The sequence below is a fragment of the Nomascus leucogenys genome, chromosome 3, assembly GCF_006542625.1.
Source record: "Nomascus leucogenys isolate Asia chromosome 3, Asia_NLE_v1, whole genome shotgun sequence".
Classification (NCBI taxonomy): domain Eukaryota; kingdom Metazoa; phylum Chordata; class Mammalia; order Primates; family Hylobatidae; genus Nomascus; species Nomascus leucogenys.
The window spans coordinates 80,147,442-80,168,370 of NC_044383.1; the positions used below are offsets into that span (position 1 = coordinate 80,147,442).

Sequence of the window (20,929 nt, forward strand, 5' to 3'; positions counted from 1 at the left end):
AATTTCCGATATCACTTGGCTGTGTCCCCACCCAAATCTCATCTTAAATTGTATATCCCATAATCCCCACATATGGTGGGAGGGACCCAGTGGGCAATGGGGGGTAGTTTAATTATGGGGACAGTTACCCACATGCCATTCTCATAAAAGTGAGTTCTCACGAGATCTGATGGTTTTATAAGGGGCATTTCCCCCTTTTCGCTCAGCACTTCTCCTTGTTGCCACCATGTGAAGAAGGACATGCTTGCTTTACCTTCTGCCATGATTGTAAGTTTCCTGAGCCCCTTCCCCCAGCCATGCTTAACTGTTAGTCAATTAAACCTCTTTCCTGTATAAATTACCATGTCTAGGATATGTCTTTATTAGCAGCATGAGAAAGGACTAATACAATTTCTTTCATCAATGTTCTATAGTTTTCAGTGGATAATCTTTCAGCTCTTGGTTAAATTTATTCTGAAGTATTTTATTTTATTATTTAATATTATCATAAATGGGATTCTTTTCTTGATTTATTTTTGGGTAGGCAATTCTTTATGTATAAAAATGCCATGGATTTTTTATATTGATTTTATATTCTGCAACATTACTGAACTCATTAATTAAAGCTAACAGTTTTTCAATGGAATCGTTAGCATTTTCTACATATAGGATTATGTATTCTGCAAATAGAGACAATTTTACTTCTTCTTTTCTGATTTGGATACCTTTTATTTATTTTTATTTGTCCAATTGTTCTTGACAGCACTACTAGTACTATGTTGAAAAGAAGGAGCTAAAGTGCACATATTTGCCTTGTGCCAGATCTTAAAGAAAAAGTCTTTTTCTCCCCATTAGCTATGATGTTAGCTATGGGTTTTTCATAAATTGCCTTTATTATGTTAAGGAACTTTCCTTGTATACATAAATTCGTAGAAGTTTTTACCAAGAAATGATGTTAAAATTTGTTGAATGCTTTTGCCAAATCAATTGATATGATCATGTGGGTTTTTGCCTTTTATTCTATTAATATGATGTAACACATTTGATGATTTGCATTCAGTAAATCAGCTTTGCATACCAGGAGTAAATTCCACTTGATCATTATGCATAATTTATTTTGTGTGCTGTTGAATTTGATTTGCTAATATTTTATTGAGGAATTTTACATTAATGTGCATAAGAGATACTGGCCTGTAGTTTTATTTTCTTGTGGTATCTTTGGCTCACATATGATACTCATGCTGGCCTTGTAAAATGTGTTAGGAAGTATTCTACTGTTTGGAAGAGTTTTAAAAATATTGGTATTAACTCTTCTTTGAAAGCTTTGTAGAATTCAAATGTAAAGACATCTGGTCCTGGGCATTTTTGTGGGGGAAGGTGGGGAGGCTTTTAATTACAGCTTTAATTTATTATTTTGTTATTTGTCTCTTCAGGCTTTATATTTCTTTTTGACTCAATCCTGTTAGGTTGTAATTTTCTAGGAATTTATCCATTTTTGGAGGCTATCAAACTTATTGACATAATTTTTCTAATAGTTTAACATCCTTTTTGTTTCTGAGGAGTCTGTTGTAATACATCCAATTTTACTTCTGATTTTACATATTTGAATCTTCTCTCTTTGTTTCTTAGGTAATTTAGCTAAGATTTTGTCAATTTTTGTCAATAATTTGTCAATTATTTTTTAAAAATAACCATTAGTTTTATGGCTATTTTTGTATAGGTTTTCTATTATTTATTTATTTATTTTCCATTCTTTGCTAATTTATTCCTTTTGCTAACTTTTGATTTAGTTTGTTCTTTTTTTCCTAGATCCTTGAGGCATAATGTTGGGCCATTCATTTGAGAAACTTTTTTTTTTCATTTTTTCTTCATTTCTGCAGGACAGATATAATGGGTCTAGTATTCTTGGTTGACAGTTTTTGTTCTGTTTTGTTTTCTCAGCACTTTGAATAAAACATCTCATTGTCTCCTGGCCTGTAAGGTTTCCTGCTGAGAAATATGCTGATAGTCTACATGATTTTCTGCTATGTCACTTGACAGTTTTCTCTTGTCACTTGTAAAATTCCCTTGTCTTTGACTTTTGATAGTTTAATAATAATGTGCCTCAGAGAGGACCTTTTCAGGTTGAATCTGTTTGAGAATATTTGAGCTGCACGGATCTGGATGTTTATATTTCTTCAAAGACTTGCATTTTTTTCAGTGATTATTTCACTAAATAAGCTTTTTGACCTTATCTTCATCTCTCTTCTTTCTAGAACTCCCATGATGTGAATATTTAATTTACTTAATTGTGTCCCAGGAGTATTATATGCTATTCTTATTATTTTTTATTATTCTTTCTTTTTCTCCTGTCACTGGGTAATTTCAAAAGACCTATCTTAAGTTCACAGGTACTTTCTTCTGCCAGATCTAGTCTATTGATGAAGCTCTTGGTTATATTTTACATTACATTCATTGAATTCTTCAGCATCAAGATTTGTGTTTGGTTCTCTTTTATGGTATTTATCTCTTTGTTAAATTTCTCATTTAAAACGTGAACTGTTTTTTTCTGATTTTTTTTTGAATTACCTTTTTGTATTCTCTTTTATCTTGTTGAGTTTTAAGATTATTATTTTGAGTTTTTTGGGGGGAATTTGTAAATTTTCTTTACTTTAAGGTCAGCTACTGGAGAATTATTGTGTTCCTTTGGGGGTATATACTTCTTTGCTTTTTCATGTGGTTTGTGCCCCTGTGTTGATGTCTGCACATCCAGTAGAACAATCACCTCTCCAAATTTTAGATTGGCTTTCATAGAAAAAGATTTTCACCTTCAGATTGATCTTAGAGTGCCAGATGGAAAGGGTATGTTGACTGTTTCTGAGTGGATGCAATAGAATAGTATCTATGCCATACTATCAACTCCTTCAGTTGCACTGAAAATCAGAGATGACTCTGGATGCCTCAGAGGCCTAGGCTGTAGGAGTCTATGGAAATGGCTATAGAAGTGTAGGTTGTTAAGACCCTTGGTGGCAAGGGCTTTTGGGATTCTTCTCTCCTCATTTTTCTTTACAATAGACAGTCTTCATTCCTTCTTGGGGTCCAAAGGGGGGTACCTCTTCAATACTACAAAGGGGATCCCCCTTCGTTTTGAATATGATACAGCCCACAATCAGCTGCAGAAGTTATGGGTTCTAGGCTGCAAGTGCTCAGAGTGGTTGTGGTGCTGAGGTCCTGGTCTTAGCATCCAGAGAACCTATTGTGCCACCTGGGTCTCAGGGCATATGTTCAGTTTCTGAGTCAGTGTGGGATGTAGATTGCATACAAAGCTAGGGTCTGTGACTCTGAGCACCCCCCAGCAGCTCAGTCCCTGGGGAAGAAGTTTTAGCTGTAACTCTGTCCCTGAAGGGCAGGGCAGAGAACTGCCCTGGCTCCAGGGAAAAGAGGATTCTCTGAAGATTTGAGCACAAGCAGCAGAGTACAGCTGGAATTTGAGAATGAGATCCAACAGGGCACCATGGCTACTCGGTCACCTGAATATGCAGCATCACATAGTGGTGACTCTGGATCTAAGATGGTGGGATACAGCAGTATTTTCAGGTTCAGTGGCAGCAATAAACCCAGAATGGAAGAGCAAGCTATCACTTGAGCCCAGGGGAAAGGGGACAGCTCAGTGATTATTCCATTCCCTGGGTAGGAGGTTGTGTCAGCAACTCAGACTCTAGGATGTTATTCTAGTTCCAGAGCAGCAGAGTACTACAGTTGTTTTGGCCTATATGGGAGTGTATCTCAGCTCAGTAAATGCTCTGTTTCCCTGAGATGTGGGGTACCATGTCAATTCAGTTCTGGGATGCACAGATGCTTGACTTGGCCAAAGCACCAATTCCCCATGAGGCAGGGCTCCATTTCAGCTCAAGCATAGGAAGGGTGTGACTGCTCTGGGCAGCTAAAGTACCATTTCCCTGTGAGGCAGCACACTGCTTCAGCTTAGCCTCTGAGGGGCATGGTACAGCAGTAGCTGAGAAAAGCAGATGGAATGGCTTCATGGCAACTTGTCCCCATATGTTAGCGTGTAGTATAAGTTTGGCCCAAGGATGATGAGCCACGAGGTGAGAGTGGTTCAGGGGTGACAAAGCCTAACTAATGGAAGGGTGTCTTGATTATTTGTCCCCAAGAAATATTTATGGTTCCAAGATGGTGTAGTATGATAGTGGCTTGGGCCATGTTGGGAGGTAGGAGTGGGATGGACAAAGTTTCGGTGCCTTCTCTGGGTCGGGGGGTGGGGAGCAGCTGTGTGCATCCCAGGTAGCTCCCTCAGCTGGGCTTAGTGCTTGTGAGGATTGCAGTAGCCTCTACTGTGAGGACTGTAGGTATTCAAGGTGGTGATGGGGGACGATGGGGTCCTCTTGCTTACCTTTTCCCTATAGGAAGAATTTCCCCTTGATTCCAAGCTGATTCCAACTGGGTGATGGAGTGACAGAGGCAAGATGTTTCCTTCTCTTCTCTATGTGGCTATTGTGGGTTTCTTTGGTCTACAAGGTTTCTGCTACTTCTTTCGTGTACTCCAGTGCTCTCCTTCCGTTATTTTTGTCAGAAAATATTATTGTTTCTGCTGTCTTTGTAGGGGAGATGAGTGCTGGGGGCTTCTAGTTGGCCATCTTGCTCTCAGTCATGGTTTTTGGAAGTGTTTTATTAGGCTTGCTCTTAAAAATTTGTGTTTTATTAATTCCTTTGTTTTCTTTTGAGATAGATAATCATGTTTTCTGCAAGAATGATATTTTCCTATCATTCCCACATATCCTATATGTATTAGTTTGTATAATCAAATTAGCTAGAAGCAGAAGCAGTAGCCACAGTGGCATCCTTGTCTTGTTTCTCATTTTAATGGAATCTCCATTAATGTTTTATCAGCACATATATCGTGCTTTTGTTCTTATTAGATATGCTTAGCTAAATTTTCTTTCTATTCTCAGGATATTAAGTACTTTTTATAAAGAAACTTTAATCTGAAGGCAAGTGTTTCAGCTTTGAGAAAAACACTTTTGCAATGATTATTGCTTAATTTGTTTAGGATAAGATAAAAAGTGGGAGAAACTTAATTGACCAAGTTGTTACGGTGACAGTTTAAAAACTGATTACAGTAACAGTTGCACAAATGCTTCCTTCTTTTCGTACTCATTCATTTTTAATTAATTTTTCCTCAAACTTGAAGTGACTCTAATGTTTCTATTACTTCAATAGTACCACAAATAGTTAACTAACACCTATAAAGTATATACTATGTGCTGGGCACTATTCCATGTTATATATATATATATAAACCAATTTTCCCTCAAGGTATATCATTTGGTAGAGATATTATTGTCTCTATTGTAGAAACATTGAACCAGTTATAGTAAAGAAAAAGTGATATTTTCAAAGCCATCCAGCTGATTATTGGCCATAATGGAAGGTATCGGGTGGTGATGGCACATTAATCAAATGCCTCTCAAAACCCCTCCCCATTTAAATCTCTAATAATGATTTCCTCTGTTATATTGCTGTATATCACCAAGAGATGAACTTCTGTTTCTCTCCTGTTTGTTTTGCATTCTTTCTCATGCATAATAATGATCTGTGTTTGGATTTGTGTCTTTTGGATCCACGATTTACTATTTTCTGCTGTATGTAGCAGTGGTAGTATCCAGCAGCAGATCTTGTTGATGGCACTGGTAGTACCTATGGGGCATCCAAACAAGAGTATTTCTTCATCATACTCTTGGCTGGGTTCCCTCTACAAAGCTTCTGTTGTTTTCTGCCCATTTTCTTAGCAGGTACCCCATCATGCCAGCTAATTCTGTGAGCTACCCAACATTCTTTCAACAAATTTATATTCTCCTTTTATTAGCTAGAACTGCTTTTTCTGCTCACATCCAAAATTTCTAACTGGGAGAGAAATTGTTACCTGGGAATGGGGTGCATCAGATACTTTCAAGGAAATGTGGAAACTATTAATTGTTCATCTGGCATAGCTGGGGCAGAAACCAGTCAAAATCTTGCTTAAATGCCAAGACAGGAATTCAGTAACAGTGAAAAAGCTAATCAAATTGTTTTCTGTAATCACCTGGCATCAAGTGCTCATTGCAATGATGGCTTTTGGGAATTGAGTTGCCCCCACCACAGAATAGTGGGGTGTACATGAGGAATTTATGGACTTAGAGAAGGGGCAGCTGTTTTGAACATCAATGGACAGCTTAAAGAAACAGAATGACAAGTTAAAATCTTTGAATTCTAGGCTCACAGCACAGACTGAAATCCAGGGAGTTTCTAGGATCAAGATAAAAGAATCTCTTATCTTTTGTTGCTGCAGGGACTGAGCTGGAAAAAAACAAAATGTGGTATTAGAGATAGTAAAATTAAACTATCAGTTGAATTCACAGCTTTTCCTCATCTCTTATGTAAAAATTAGGGAATTGGCAGGGAAAGAGTATTTTGGCACCCTGAACACTAACTCCCATTGATAGCCCATTGACACTGAAGAATACTCTATGAAAATTCCTTGTACCTCTTCTTAAAGACACCCATCGCGACTTACCAAGGTAAGGATGCCCTGGGAAAATGGAAATGCTAAGATCTTTTGGAAATGCTTAGACACAAGCATTAAACACATTAATTTATTTTGCCAATTGGGAGGATTTTCTCTCTAAAACCTACTGGATGACTTGTGGACCTCATGGGCAAAATAATACCACAAGAAGTCCAGTTTTCTCTTGTGCTTTGATAATAGTTTCAAATTGCCTTAAATATCAACTTACCAGAATTTATGGCAAATGGCTGCCAGTTTGCCTAGAAACTAGATAAGGGATCTCAAAGGAACTGAACTGGGGGACTAATGACAGATTTTTTTTTTTTTTGGCAGGGGTGGGGATTGGGGAAGAGAAGCATGGAAGAATTTTTTAAAATGGGCTCAGAACATAAAGAATATTCATACTACATATTAATCCAAAGGACATTTCTAGCCAAATAGCTCATAATATTTAGATGGACAAGATAACCTAATCTCCCAATGTAGGTCATCTTCCTTCTACAGCAACCTTAGAATTTAATGAACAAAGTGGCCATGGTTGAAAAGATAGTGGCTACTCACAAGCACAACAACACAGGATTCTCCTTAGCAGTGTACCAAGATATTTTACCAAAAGTAGTAAATACGAACCTATAATACTATAGGATAATTGTTTGGACAACCGTTTGGAATCAGTTGATGATTGTTTTACTGCTTTTGTCATGAAGAATTCATGTAGTGCCTCAGGTCAGCATCGTTATATGTTACACAACTGAATGCTTAATTCAATGTCATTATATTTCTCATAATTTCTTCCAAGCAAGGAATTCAATTTCCTATGAACAAAGCAGGAAAATGGGATAATGCCCTTAGGTTTCTTTAGTCTTATATACTTTGTTGAAGAATAAGTTAGATATCATGTCATAGGATACTACCTATGATTTGAAACATTTGAAACATATATATTGCTGTTTATTTCACAGTCAGTATACAATAGAATTGAAATTAGTATATCTTCCAATTAAATCTAATTAGTTATTCACAATATCTTTATTCCTATCTCTGAAATAATGGGAATGCGGGTTTAGAAACTAGTAATATTCAAGGGAGAAATGTTACACCAGGGTATTCAGTAATGATTGCATGGGAGTAAACATTGCCAGCTGGCCAATTCAGAATCTCATGACCTGAGTCAGCAAAAAATAAAGTGAGTTAGTGTGTTGTATAGGGTAATTGATATTGAAAGTCAAGAGGAAAGATAATATATGATACATAATACATCAGGAAGGGTGGGTCCCCAGTTGGTCCCAAGGGGAATTCTTATGTGACCATATTTATTTGTAAAAGACTGAACTATACATATAAAACCAGCAAGAGTTCAGAACCCCTAGGAATGAAAGATTTACATAAATCTACTTCTCCTTTCTTTCAGTCACTACTATGGCAAGATCAAGACTGGATCTAGGGGATCTCAGTTCAGTATGGAGATTATTGAAGGATTCTAGTGTTGGAGCCAGATGCTATAACTGAAGAGGGTTAAAACTGTCTCCTTTTGGGACACTGGTAAACTGGATTTTTGCTATGAGAGGAAGTTTCATAGTATTAGACAGGAAGTTTTTCTTACTAGAACGGGCAAAAGATTTTATATGAATTCTAGGTTACCAAAGAGATAATTGCTAGTGGGAATGTTGTGAACCAATCATGCACATGTTAACCTTATTTGGGATTAAAATCCACACTATGGGCTAGGTGTGGTGGCTCACACCTGTAATTCCAGTACTTTGGGAGGCCAAGGCAGATGGATCATGAGGTCAGGAGATTGAGAAGATCCTGACTAACATGGTGAAACCCTGTCTCTACTAAAAATACAAAAATTAGCCAGGCATGGTAGCATGCATCTGTAGTCCCAGCTACTCCATTCCACTCCAGTCTGGGTGACAGAGCAAGACTCTGTCAAAAATAAATAAATAAATAAACAAATAAATAAATAAATAAATAAATCCTTACTATGTAAATCTTGGAGGAAGCCAGAATTTAAGGTCAGACTAATAAGGTCATATATTCTTCTTTCTTTCCCCTGGCACCTAGAGCAGGGCAACTGACCTAGATTCAACCTACTGGATGGCCCACTTTGAATTTTCAGGAGGTGATACAAAATTCACAAAGGCCTGTGAAAAATTATTGACCATCGCTGTGTTCATGGCAGCTGTGCCCAGTGACAGTAGGTCTAGTTCAGTGGTATTCAGGAACAACAGAGTGAGTGGTTCCTGTGTTCTAACCAGGAAATTCCTCTAGTGGAAATTACCTGTATTTTCTGATGTTTGACCTTCCTGTTTTCCCAAATATGGTTATCAAGCTTTTGAATTAATTCTAGTATCTACTCAGTAGGCTCCTGTCTATTGAATCTTTTCAGGATTCAAATCCAACTTCAACATTACCTCCAATCAGATGCTGTCCCTGGACCCTATATTGCTAATTGAAATGCCATTTTAGAAGCTTCATATTATAGCTCCTGTCATGGCACTTCTCATATTTTGTTATAATTGTTTTCTTTGTCATATCAACTTCCCAAGTAGAAAGTCGAAAGGACTAAGACTTTCCTGTGGTTCAGAAGATCTAGCCTCATATAAGGTTTGATAAGGTAGGAATCCTGAAACTATGTTTCTAATCAATGAGTATAGTTGACCTCTGGTTGTCATCTTACACGGTTACTAAGTTATTGCCTCTCAGCTCACGCTGTTTCTTCTACACTCTGCTCTGTGAAGCTGAACTGGAAATCTGCAAGCTTCATGTCTGCTTTGCCAGCTGCCTTCCTCTTAGCCTTGGCTAGTAGAGAGCACTAGAGGGAGCTGTAAGTATGGAAGAGGGAAAAGAGACTTGCTCCATCTTGTTTGTCTGGTGCTGGCTTCCCGTTTGCTTCCTGTCACTGAGCATCACCTTAGCCTCATCTCACCTCTTCCTGCTGGTAGCAGGAGTTTGTCTCTGTAGAATGTTCAATTGACTTTGCAGTTCTTCAACATTTGCAGAATCAGTCTCAATGTGCTCCTGCAAAAACAGCAGCCCCTGATGCTGTCAATCATTATTCCTTTTCAGAGGCCTGGGTCCTAGTCCCATAAGATATTTCCCTCAAGCAAAGAGACACAAGCATGGGTGAAGCAGCACACTTTATCTGAGGTCTGAGTTTCAGCTCTGCACAGACCTTCCTCCAAGACTGTATGTTTGCATACCCAGTCCTAGTAGGGTAGCTGCAGCCTATAGAAACTCCTTCCATAACAATGCAATTATCTTTCTTTTTGCCATTTTAAGTCTTTAGTACCTAATTAACAATTATTTATATAAAACCTTTTCTGTTAAAATAACTGACTTGATTTTGTCTTCTGAATGGACCCTGACTGATACATACTTGTTCTAGGGTAGTATATGCAAAAGCATGCTTGATGGTACCCTGAACGGTTCTGGCCCATTTAAACCACAAGTAGCCAGAAAAGTGCATCCTTCTGCATGTGATATATTGACTCAGAGAACTAGAACAATCCAGGTGCTTAGGCCAATTTGAATTGTATTTTCAGTATTCAAAATCAGAAGATGTAATGAGGATGTTCATGTTTTACTCTATTTTTGTATTGTTTATTTACAAAAATAATCATGTCAGCGTATTGCATAGAACAGATTATGTACTCAAATTGGATAATTTGAGATGAAATTAATAAAATAATGATCTACAAAAGCTAGAACAGGGTATAGAGAAATCAAAAGAGATTTCTATACCCCAGGGCCAGTTATAGTAGAGAGACCTGTTAACACCCTTATATCTGAAAGGACTAAAACCCGTAGAGCGATTTGTGTAGTAAGCATCACCCGTCAAGAGCTGTGACCTTTGGCAGAGGTATACAATCAACCTGCAGAAAAGGAGCAAGGAAAATAAATTTTCCTACCTACCTCTGATCTCCTGCCAGGGATATCCAATAGCCAAGCTCAACTAGAAACTGCAGGGCAAGGGAAACACTTGATGCAGTTCATAGAGATCATTGTCCTGTGGGTCTACCAGGGAGCAGTGGAAGGCAGAAGATCTGATGGAGTGAATGGAATACAGCTTCAAAAAACAGGTTAATTATAAGCATAATTGAAATATTTTTAATAATGGAATGTTTTCAGGAATAAATCTTTTTGAATAAATGAGGAAAATATTCTGAGGGCAGGGAGGGAATGGGATGGGAAGAGAAGAGAACATTTACAAAGCATTTCTGGAAGCGTAGAAGTTAAATATCAAAGAAAAACACTCTGTCATCTGAAAACATGAGAGGAATTGGAAATATAAGTGTTCTAAATAACATTTTTACTTTTAACAATAAATACAGATTTTTAACACATTTTCATCTTGATTCTGGGAAGCATTTTAGTGCTCAGTAGCATTAACAAACACTGAAACAGATTGACAAATACCTCCAAACATATATAACATGTGTATGTATGTATGCTGCAACATTTCAAAATATAATGCTCTAAGTTTCAAAGCATTTATAATTAATTAAGTTGTTTTCACAGCCCTTTAGAAGAATATTTTTCCAGGATAGCTGACTGCATAATGCTTTGCATGATTTATTTATAGACTACTAATGAAGACATATCTAATCATCATAATTAATTGGTATTTTTGTGCTTTGGGGCCTAATCACAAAATCTTTTATATGCTGGCTCAAAGTAAACCTGGCTATCGGGCAAACATTTAGGACAAACCCTGCTTGTTGTTTTTAATATACAGCTCCATTTTATTGATTTGTTTATTCAACATTTCTGACTCTGATTATACAATGCCAGTATAAGTAGCCCATTTGGTCAATTTAACTTTTAAAAATACTTTCTTAAACAAACAAAAAGAAACCAGAGGAATCATATTTGGCATAGTAGATAAAAACTTCAGTTTTTTACATTATTTATTGTGTTGTGTTACTATCAGATAGTGATACTGTTTATAAGAATTTTGATTACCTTGAAGTGAAAGCAGAATTATTCTCTTCTAATTTACTTGTTAATTTTCCCTTTTCTTTTACTCATATGAAAAGTAATTTGAACTCACTGTTATGAGACGAATTAAGATTTTGTTTTGTGTATTTTTTATAGCTATTGGGAGTTCCTGAGGAAAACTCTCAGAACACCCACTTTCATGTTTAGATAATGAAATAGTGAGAAATTACACCAAGAGCAAAGGTGAATATCAAATATCTCTTTTATTTTGAAGAGAGGCCAGTTTGGTATGTGGCTTTTACGCTTTTATTTGCAGCAAGCACTAAAATTACACTGGTGTTTACCCTTTGTCCCCAAACAGAAACATATAGAAGCCTACCCGGGAAGAGCAGGTAGAACTTACATTCTCTTTGGTCAGCTTCCCAGAGGAAGAAGAAGGCCAGAATGAAGCCAGGTATGTCCAGCTATTCTTTCCCAAATTTATAAATTTCTTAATTCATTCCACCTCCCATGGACAGAATGAGCTAAGAGAGAGGGGACTAGAATTTTACTAATTAATCTCCTCTCAAAGAAGAGTTTCAGATTAAAGATTTCCATCTATTAAAAAGAAAGAAGGAAAAACAAACATTTTGTATTTTCCAATGGTTATATTCAGTTTAAGTGATCCTTTGAATATTTTAGCATTAAAATATTCTAAACATTTTATCTGATATGTTTAATCCTATCCTGAATCCCAAATATCACCTCAGTGTTTGCTTCAGGTAAACCAACCTGTGACAGGTGCCAATTGTTTTATGAATATGAGCATGTTCTTCTTAAAAAGAGACAATAATTCAAACAGATTATAAGACAATGATTGAATATTAATAACGATAGTGAGAAATTAGAATATAACATAATGTATTTAGTTTTTATTTGAAACTCATCCATAGTTCTGAACCTTCCTTTGCTTTTTAACTAAAACACCATTTATTTGATCTCCTGCAAAGGATAGTGAGTTTTCTGGATGGTGACTTCTACTGAAGTTTCTGGAATTGGAATAACTTTCCTAACTAAATTAGTATATTAACTAATTTTATTTTTTGTGATTCTTCTGTATCTATGAATTTCATTTAAACTGACTACCTAGTGACCCAGCGTAATTTACTTGCTTCTGCAAACATTCTGATTAAATCAGTCATTATTAAGTCCTTCTGAGAAGCCACAAAGAAGACAAGAAAAAGTGAATATTCCATCAATAAAAGGGAATCAAAGTGAGAGACAGATAAACATCATTAGCATTAATTAGTCTAATATAATTGTTTTAAAATTTAAGCAATAGAAAAACATGGGGCCCAAAAAGGTCATATTTCTAAGTTAATGAATTTATGAAGATGAGAATTGTATAACTGTATTAGCTTGGGCTTCTATTAAAAAAATCATAGACTGGTGACTTTAGAGCAGACATTTATTTCTCAAATTTGGAAACTGAAAAGTCTAAATTCAAGGTGCCACTCAATACAATATCTTGTAGAAGTCTTCTTTCTGGCTTGTAGACAGCCATCTTCATCCTGTGTCATAATATGATGGAGAGAAAGCAATTTCTGCTCTTCTTCTTCTTATAACACCAATAATTCCATCATGAGGGCCCCACACTCATAACCACATGTAGCCCTAATTACCTCTCATTGTCTCCGTCTCCAAATACCATCACATTGTGCATTAGTACTTCAACATGAGTCGAGTCTTGGGGGGACCCAATTCAGTCCATAGCACTAGTCACAAAAATATATATATTTGAGATGAGCAGAAAACTTTGCTTTTCAGATTATGGAGAAATACTTGGATTCCAGCAGGTATCACCTTAGGAATGCTGAACTTAAAGAGACAGGGGGCTGAGTTCCATTGTGGGGCTGAATGCCTAAAAGGCTCGAGATTGCTTAAAAAATGTCTGTAACTTTACCTTTCTCAGGAATAAGATGGGACTACCGAAAGGTCTTTCATAGGGTTGTGTGTATTTCTAAATGAGGTAAGATATATAATATATACTCTATGTGTCAAAACAAAATAGAAAATTAAAGGTAAGATATCACAACGTAATTTCTTCATTTCAGATACTGACACTGTATACACACACACACACACACTACATTTTAAAGGAGTTATGAGAAAGATGGAGTATTTGAGAAATGAGCAATTTTGAGAAAAGAAGAGCTAGTCTATATGAAAGATGTTTAGGGAACTATATTTTAAGCCTTCCACCACTGACTGTCTTATGAAACTTTCCACACTCTCTATTGGATGTTGTTCTTCCTGAGGAAGTTTGCTTTCCCTCTTTAAAATAGAGCCTGTGAAATTTTAAACTGTACTTTTGCATCTAATTGTTTGAACCATTTAAGTAGAGTTGACTGATTTCAGAAGCAGTGCTGTTAAAAATGGTGTGTAATTTGTTAAAGAAGGAAAACAAAACAGGGAGAAAAAACACAAGGTGAGACTGGGAAGAGAAATACAAGATATTGAGACCCCCGTGATGGCGTTAAAGCATTGGGTTAATTATTCCTTCCCGGAAGTTAATGATGAGAGCTACTGGTTCAAACGTGTGAGTGAGTGAGGACAAGGAACACAAATAAACCTAACAGTAATTTATCTTACGAGTGTGAGAAAATGCTGTCTCCTTAGAATGTGTGTATTTCTTATTAAGGATTAATAGGTAACCTTTAGAAACTGACTGTGCCCAATTAGCATTAGAAATTGATAGTGTGGGTCGGGAGGGGTGGCTCACGCCTGTAATCCCAGCACTTTGGTTGGCTGAGGCGGGAGGATTACCTGTGTTTAGGAGTTCGAGACCAGCCTGTCCAACATGGTGAAACCCTGTCTCTACTAAAAACTACAAAAATTAGCTGGACATGGTGGTGGGCCACCGTAATCCCAGCTACCTGGGAGGCTGAGGCAGGAGAGTTGCTGGAACCTGGGAGGCGGAGGTTTCAGTGAGCTGAGATCACGCCATTGCACTCCAGCGTGGGTGACAGAGTGAAACTCTGTCTTAAAAAAACAAAAAGAAAAAGAAATTGATAATGTGGGCTGGTTATGGTGGCTCACGCCTGTAATCCGAGCACTTTGGGAGGCTGAAGAAGGCCAATCACATGAGGTCAGGAGTTCGAGAGCAGCCTAGCCAACATGCTGAAACCCCGTCTCTACTAAAAATACAAAAAAAAAAAAAAAAAAAAAAATTAGCTGGGCATGGTGGCACATACCTGTAATCCCAACTACTTGATAGGCTGAGGTAGGAGAATCACTTGAACCCAAGAGTCAGAGGTTGCAGTGAGTGGAGATCATGCCATTGCACTCCAGCCTTTGTGACGAGAGTGAAACTTCGTCTGAAAAAAAAAAAAAAAAGAAAGAAAGAAATTGATAGTGTGCTGCAGCACATTCTTGATTAATACTAAAAGCATATATTTTCTAAATAAACACTTCTCTTAATTTTTATTAAATATAAGCACACATTTTCTCCATTTCCACACTGTTTAGTTTACTGTGTTAAACATTTGCCCACCATTTTTTTAAAGGATGTAGAATATACAAAAAATTCTTCATAGCTTGAAATGTGCATAGGAGATAGACAAGTTTAGCTACTGCAGGACGAAAAGACTTGATGTGTTTTATACCATGCTTATTTATTCCAACTATAAAAACAGAAATGATCCACAAAGTAGTTTGATGGATACTGACTGAGGTTGTGAAAGTTATTGTGACTAATGGTATTTACCCTGTTTGGTTAAGTTAACTGAAAATCAAGGTGAAATTACCCTCTAGATAGATCCTATATTTTATGACATTTGTAAAATCATAAAAAGGTTATGTCATCCTCAATTCTCAAAAAAATTATATTGTTTTTGAGACTGTCAGAACATATTTTCCAACAGTATTACACAAACAGGTAAACAATCTGATATGATGACCTAATCGTTTTTATGTTTGGCCATTACAAGTGTTGGCAGTTCCCTGGCTTCTGTTTGGAAGTAGTGTGTCAGTTGCATCTTATAATATGTTTGCCTTTGGTGAGGCATCAGAAAACATGTCAAATATTGGAGATTTATGTACTATGAAATGTCTCAGGAGCTTAACTTCACCATTAGGGTTACTCTGTATAAACTTTGATAAAAGTAATATCTTTCCTCCCTCCCAAGATAAATGAAAGAATTTAAGCCCACTTTGAGAATTCTAAACTTTTGTGGTCAGTCTTCTTTTGTCCTTCAAGTTTGTAATTAATAAGGTTTAAACAAAGTTTCAATCTGGTGGATAGTTTGAGCTTTTGACTTAATCGATCAGTTTGAAAATTATTAGCTAATTCCTTTACTTTACTTCTACCCCAACCCAGGATTTAGCTGTCTATCTGAGTAACGTATTTGCCTGGTTTTATGTGTTAGCATACTCTCAGTTGAAAAAGCAAATCTGAATATTCACATTGATAAAGCACTTGCACAATAAAAGGGGCCATAAAAGTATTTATCATGCTTCTGAGATGTATTAGTCAATAAAATGAGTTATTCATTGAAATTTAATAGGGTGCAATCTCAGATGGAGTGCAAGCTCCAATTGAAAAATTGAGACATTTTCTTGATGGAGGGAAGGATACATGTACGTCTAGCACTATGCAAGTTGTACGGATGCTGGGAAGCAGGCAACTGGATGGAATCCTGAATCACATCTCACACAGCTGCTGCTGCTTCACTTTCCGTAAGAGCAGGGCTATGCTGATTAAGCCATAAGCATTTGCAAAGATTTTTTTATTTTCTTTTATTATTTTCTGGCCATCTGTAAATCAAACAAGAACAGGAATAGGTGGCTTTCTTCCTTCAGCAACAGATCACCAATCCTCCTCTCTCACATAAAATTTTGTCCTGATCAAACTATTTTCTATTCCTCAAGGAAATTCTGCAGTTTCTTTGTTTCTTCTACCTAAAGTGATTTTTATCAAATATTCATTTATCAAAAGGCATCAATAACCATTTTTTTCATTTAAGCCTTTACTTATCATTTTAACTTGTTCTTATATATTTATAAATTCTTAGAATGCTCTGCCTATGTTATTGGAATTTTTCAATGTAACCTTGCTAACTTATTGTAGTCATTTAAAAGATACCTCTCTAAATTATTTGATACTCCTCATTGCAAAATACACACCTTAATTCATCTCCTTTTGAGTGAGGACTAGACTTAGTTATTCTTTTCTAGTGAATAGCATATGGCAGAAGTAGTAAGATTTCACTTGCAAGATTAGGTTATAAAAATCTGAGGTTTCCTTCCAGAATTTTATTTCTTTCTTGCTCTTCTCACTCTCTTTTTCTTCCTCTCTTCCCTGAATTACTCACTCTGGGGAAACCAGTATTGTGGCTGCCCATGCAACCGTTGGAGAGGCCCACATTGTGAGGAACTGAAACCCACCAATATCAGTTATCTTGGAAATGAATGATATTCATATTCACTTCTCCCCATTGAACCTGGAGATAATAACTATAGCTCCAGCCAATATGTGGCTGAAACTTTGTGAGTGATCCCAAGACAGAACCACCCAGCTAAGACACCTAGATTCCTGACCCTCAGACACTGTGAGATAATAAATGTTTATTGTTTTATGTTATTGAGTTTGCGGTAATTGGCTTTGCAGCAATAGACAGCTAATACACTTGTGTATCTTCACTTTCTCTTTTACTAGATTATGAACTTTATAAAAAAAAGGATACATACTATTGATAAGGAGGTATAAGGATAAGATAAGGATACATATCTATTTTCAGTCTAGATAATACATGCCTGCAGATATGAAAAATATAATCTCAAAAGATTAAGCCAACAAAAGTTTATTTGTATTAATATAAAGTCTAATATGGGTAAGGAGATGTAATAAAAATAAACAAATACATATATAATTTTTGATGGTAATTAATTATCTGAAAAATATAAAACATCTGTAGTAACTTAATAGAGTTACTGAGAAAGGGAAGATAGAAGGTACATTTGCACAGAGTGGTGAAAAAGTCCCCGCTACTGGAAGTTTATATTGGAGCTGAAACCTCAACATGACAAACTGGCTCTACAAATATTAGGGGAAGAACATTCTGGACTGAAGAGCAAATGCCCCAGGTAAGGACCTTTCCTAGCTTGCTAATAGGAAACAAAGTCAGCTGGTGGGCAGGAACTTGTTAAGGCAGTATTTTGTAGGTAATAATGAAGAAGTTGGAATTTATTGAAAAGTTTCATTGGACTTGCATTTGCTGTAAGTCAATACTCCAGAGAAGACCATGGTCAGCTGTGAGTTATTATCTTCTGACACAACAGCTGGGCAATGAGTGCCCCAGCTGGAAAAGGACGTCAAAGTGGATCACCAAGAGTGTCTATGACAATCACATTGGCCACTGAATGAGAATTAATGTGGTGGTGGTAGTGTGATCGGGCAAGTGAAGAGTAGGACAACCAATTAGCAGACTGCTGTAATACCACAAAAAAGGGGAAATCATTGATTAAACTGGCATTAGATGTAGAAAAGAGGAATTGATTGACAAAAAAAAAAAGATTTATGGTGTATTTTGGAAGAAGAGTCATGAGATGAGATGTTTGGATTGACATCTCCTTCCAGAATACATCCTAAATCTCTTTTCTTTCAACTCTTTTCTACATCCAGCACCAGTTTAATGGAAAGTGGATAATGAAACATTATCCCCTTCACCATCTTTTTTTTTTGTTTGTTTCGGTCTGTATTACTGGATAGTGCTCTTTACAGAAAAAAAATTTAGGGAGATACAAAAAATACTGTATCTTTCCAATATCTCCCAAGATAATTCCGTTTTTAGAAAGACACTTCAGTTTTGTATATCACTTGAAGAGAACAGGGTAGAAAGGGTTTCAAGGGGAGGAAGGAAAAGTGGAGAAGGGAGCTAGAGGTCAGCAAAGGAAGGAGTAATTAAGAAGATGATAAGGTAAAGAACAATACAAAAGGAAAGGAAAACGAAATAAAATATGGAAGGCATTAAAGGAAAAAAGAAAAGAAAGTCCAAGGGTAATCAGCGTAAAGTGGTTAAAAAAGAAAAGTGAAAATGAAAGCAATGAAAGGAATATAGTTACATGTCTCTGAGACCCTTCAGGAGTCTGTAAGGTCACCTTTGTCCCATTTCATGTCTGTGTGAGATCAGAATTTCTTCGTATAGTTCAACCAAATAACATATTGCAACAGACCAAATGTAGAAGCAGATATGGAAATCTAGCTAGTTTCTAATAAGTGAGGCAATGCAGAGATTTACAAAAATGAAAAATGATGCTACTCTTATCATTAATATTCTAAACAATAGTTATTTTAATAAAACACATTATATTGATTTTAACATGTAATGAGTTTATGTTATTTATAAGAATATTTTAAAACTGAATTCAATATATTTTCTAATAAGGAATATATATATATATATATTCCTTATTACATATATATATTCCTTATTATATATATATAATATATATATAATATATATAATATATATATATATCCTACATAAATAAAAGCTCTTTGGGATCTAGTTTTTAAGGGAAAAAGTGGTTCTATGACCAAAACATTTGAGGATTATTGCTATAAAAGTTACCGAGGTTTTGTGGCAAATGTTAATTAATATACTCTTCTACCAAGCTGCTCTTCATCTGGAAAAACAATGTGTTATCACCTGGTTATTTAGTAATCATAACTCAGAGATTTCACTCTGGAAAAAATAGCCAAAATTGCCAGAGAAGATGTAAAATAAGTATATGTCATTTAATGACAGGAATATGCTCTGAGAAATGTGTCATTATATGATTTAATCATTGCAGAACATCATAGCATGTACTTACACAAACTAGATGGTACAACCTAGTACACACCCAGACTATATGGTGTAGCCTATTGTTCCTAGGCTATAAAACTGTACAGCATGTTACTGTACTGAATTTTATGGTCAATTTAACACAATGGTAAGAAATTGTGTACAATTATGTGCAATTATGTACAGACATTAAAAAGTTACAGTAAAAATACAGTATTAAAGTCTTTTAAAATATTACACTTGTGTAGGGTACTTAGGATGAGTAAAGCTTGCAGGCCTAGAAGTTACTCTAGTGAGTCATTGAGTGAGTGGGTGGTAAGTGAATGTGAAGGTCCAGGACATTAATGTACACTTCGTAGACTTTATAAATATTGCAAACTTTGGCTACACTAAATTTATAAAGAAATTTCTTTCTTCAATTATATATTAGTCCTAGTGTACTGTAACTTCCTTTCTTTATAAACTTTATAAAATTTTAACTTTTTGACTCTTATAATAACACCTAGTTTAAAACCAAAACACATTGCCCAGCTGTACAAAAATATTTTCTTTCTTTCTATCCAAAAGAAAGTAGAAGAATTTGGAAGAACCTTTGGAAGTAAATGCTGTGATAATTGCATGTAAATATCAATATTAGGTATAACAAATTATTTTAAAAATCAACAAAAATGCCTTCCATTCAGTGTTTAAGAACAGTTACTATAAATCTGAAGAAAAATCTTTTCCCATATATCAGGTACTGTAATAAATTTTGGGAAAAAAAATTCTGATGAATGTAAAAGGGAATATTAGTCATGTGGTCATTGTCACCATGATCCCTGATAAGTGAAGACATGCAAACCATAAATGTACATATACAGAGACACCAGAATGTCATTAATTTGGATTTGCAAAAGCAGGCACCTTCTTATTCTATTGTACTAATGAAAGGGTTAGCTTCTATCTAGTGCAGATGTGTGCTGTGAGTGCACAATTAATTTCTACTGACATCCATAATCATGGATTGTTTCCCGTTTTAAATACTGTTTGTCAGTTGATGCTTTTTGTATACAATTTTAAGCCATGAGAACTGATTCTTTTGGGAGGAAAGGGTAAAAATCATTTAGAAATTAGATTTAGATTTTATTTTTACAAAAATTTCTTAGACATTTTAATGTTTTAACATATTCCGATAATTTTGATTTACAACTTTTAAGCTTTGGATAAAAAAAGCTCATTAAAGTGGCAAATAAATTATAGGAAGGAAATTCAATTAGACAAATTCAAATAACATAAAGAATTACTCTTAATGTAAGGTTAGGTACACAAATATTTATGAAAATATTTAATAAAAATTTACTAGGTATAGATCTTTTAACCTACCTAAGGATAATTTATAGTAAATAATATCTTATTACAATAAAATGTTTTAAAATACGTTAAATTTTTTCTAGATATCTTCTTTTCTCTATTAGTATGCATAGCTCATTCTTTTTTCCCTCTTTAATTTCAGATCTCATTCTATTTAAATCATCCTAAATTTTCAGTTAGTGAAAAATTGCATTGCAAAGGTTTTACTGAATTGCCGGGGGGTATTAGTCCATTTAAACTTTGAAATTAAATTATAAACTGTTTTGTTACATAATAAAGAGAGCTTACA

General features: G+C 35.6%; 1 long non-coding RNA gene across 2 annotated transcripts in view; it reads left to right on the forward strand.

Moving 5' to 3' along the window:
* The first annotated feature begins 6,072 nt into the window (after positions 1 to 6,072).
* LOC105739578 overlaps positions 6,073 to 20,929 on the forward strand; it is a 28,604-nt gene continuing 13,747 nt past the window's right edge. The window contains exons 1-3 of one of the 2 annotated variants that reach the window (XR_004027842.1): positions 6,073 to 6,533; positions 7,932 to 8,062; positions 11,826 to 11,918. This is a non-coding gene — a long non-coding RNA (uncharacterized LOC105739578). Of the gene's footprint in view, positions 8,063 to 11,825; positions 11,919 to 20,929 lie in introns of both variants that reach the window. The other variant, XR_001115513.2, reaches the window with a different exon arrangement.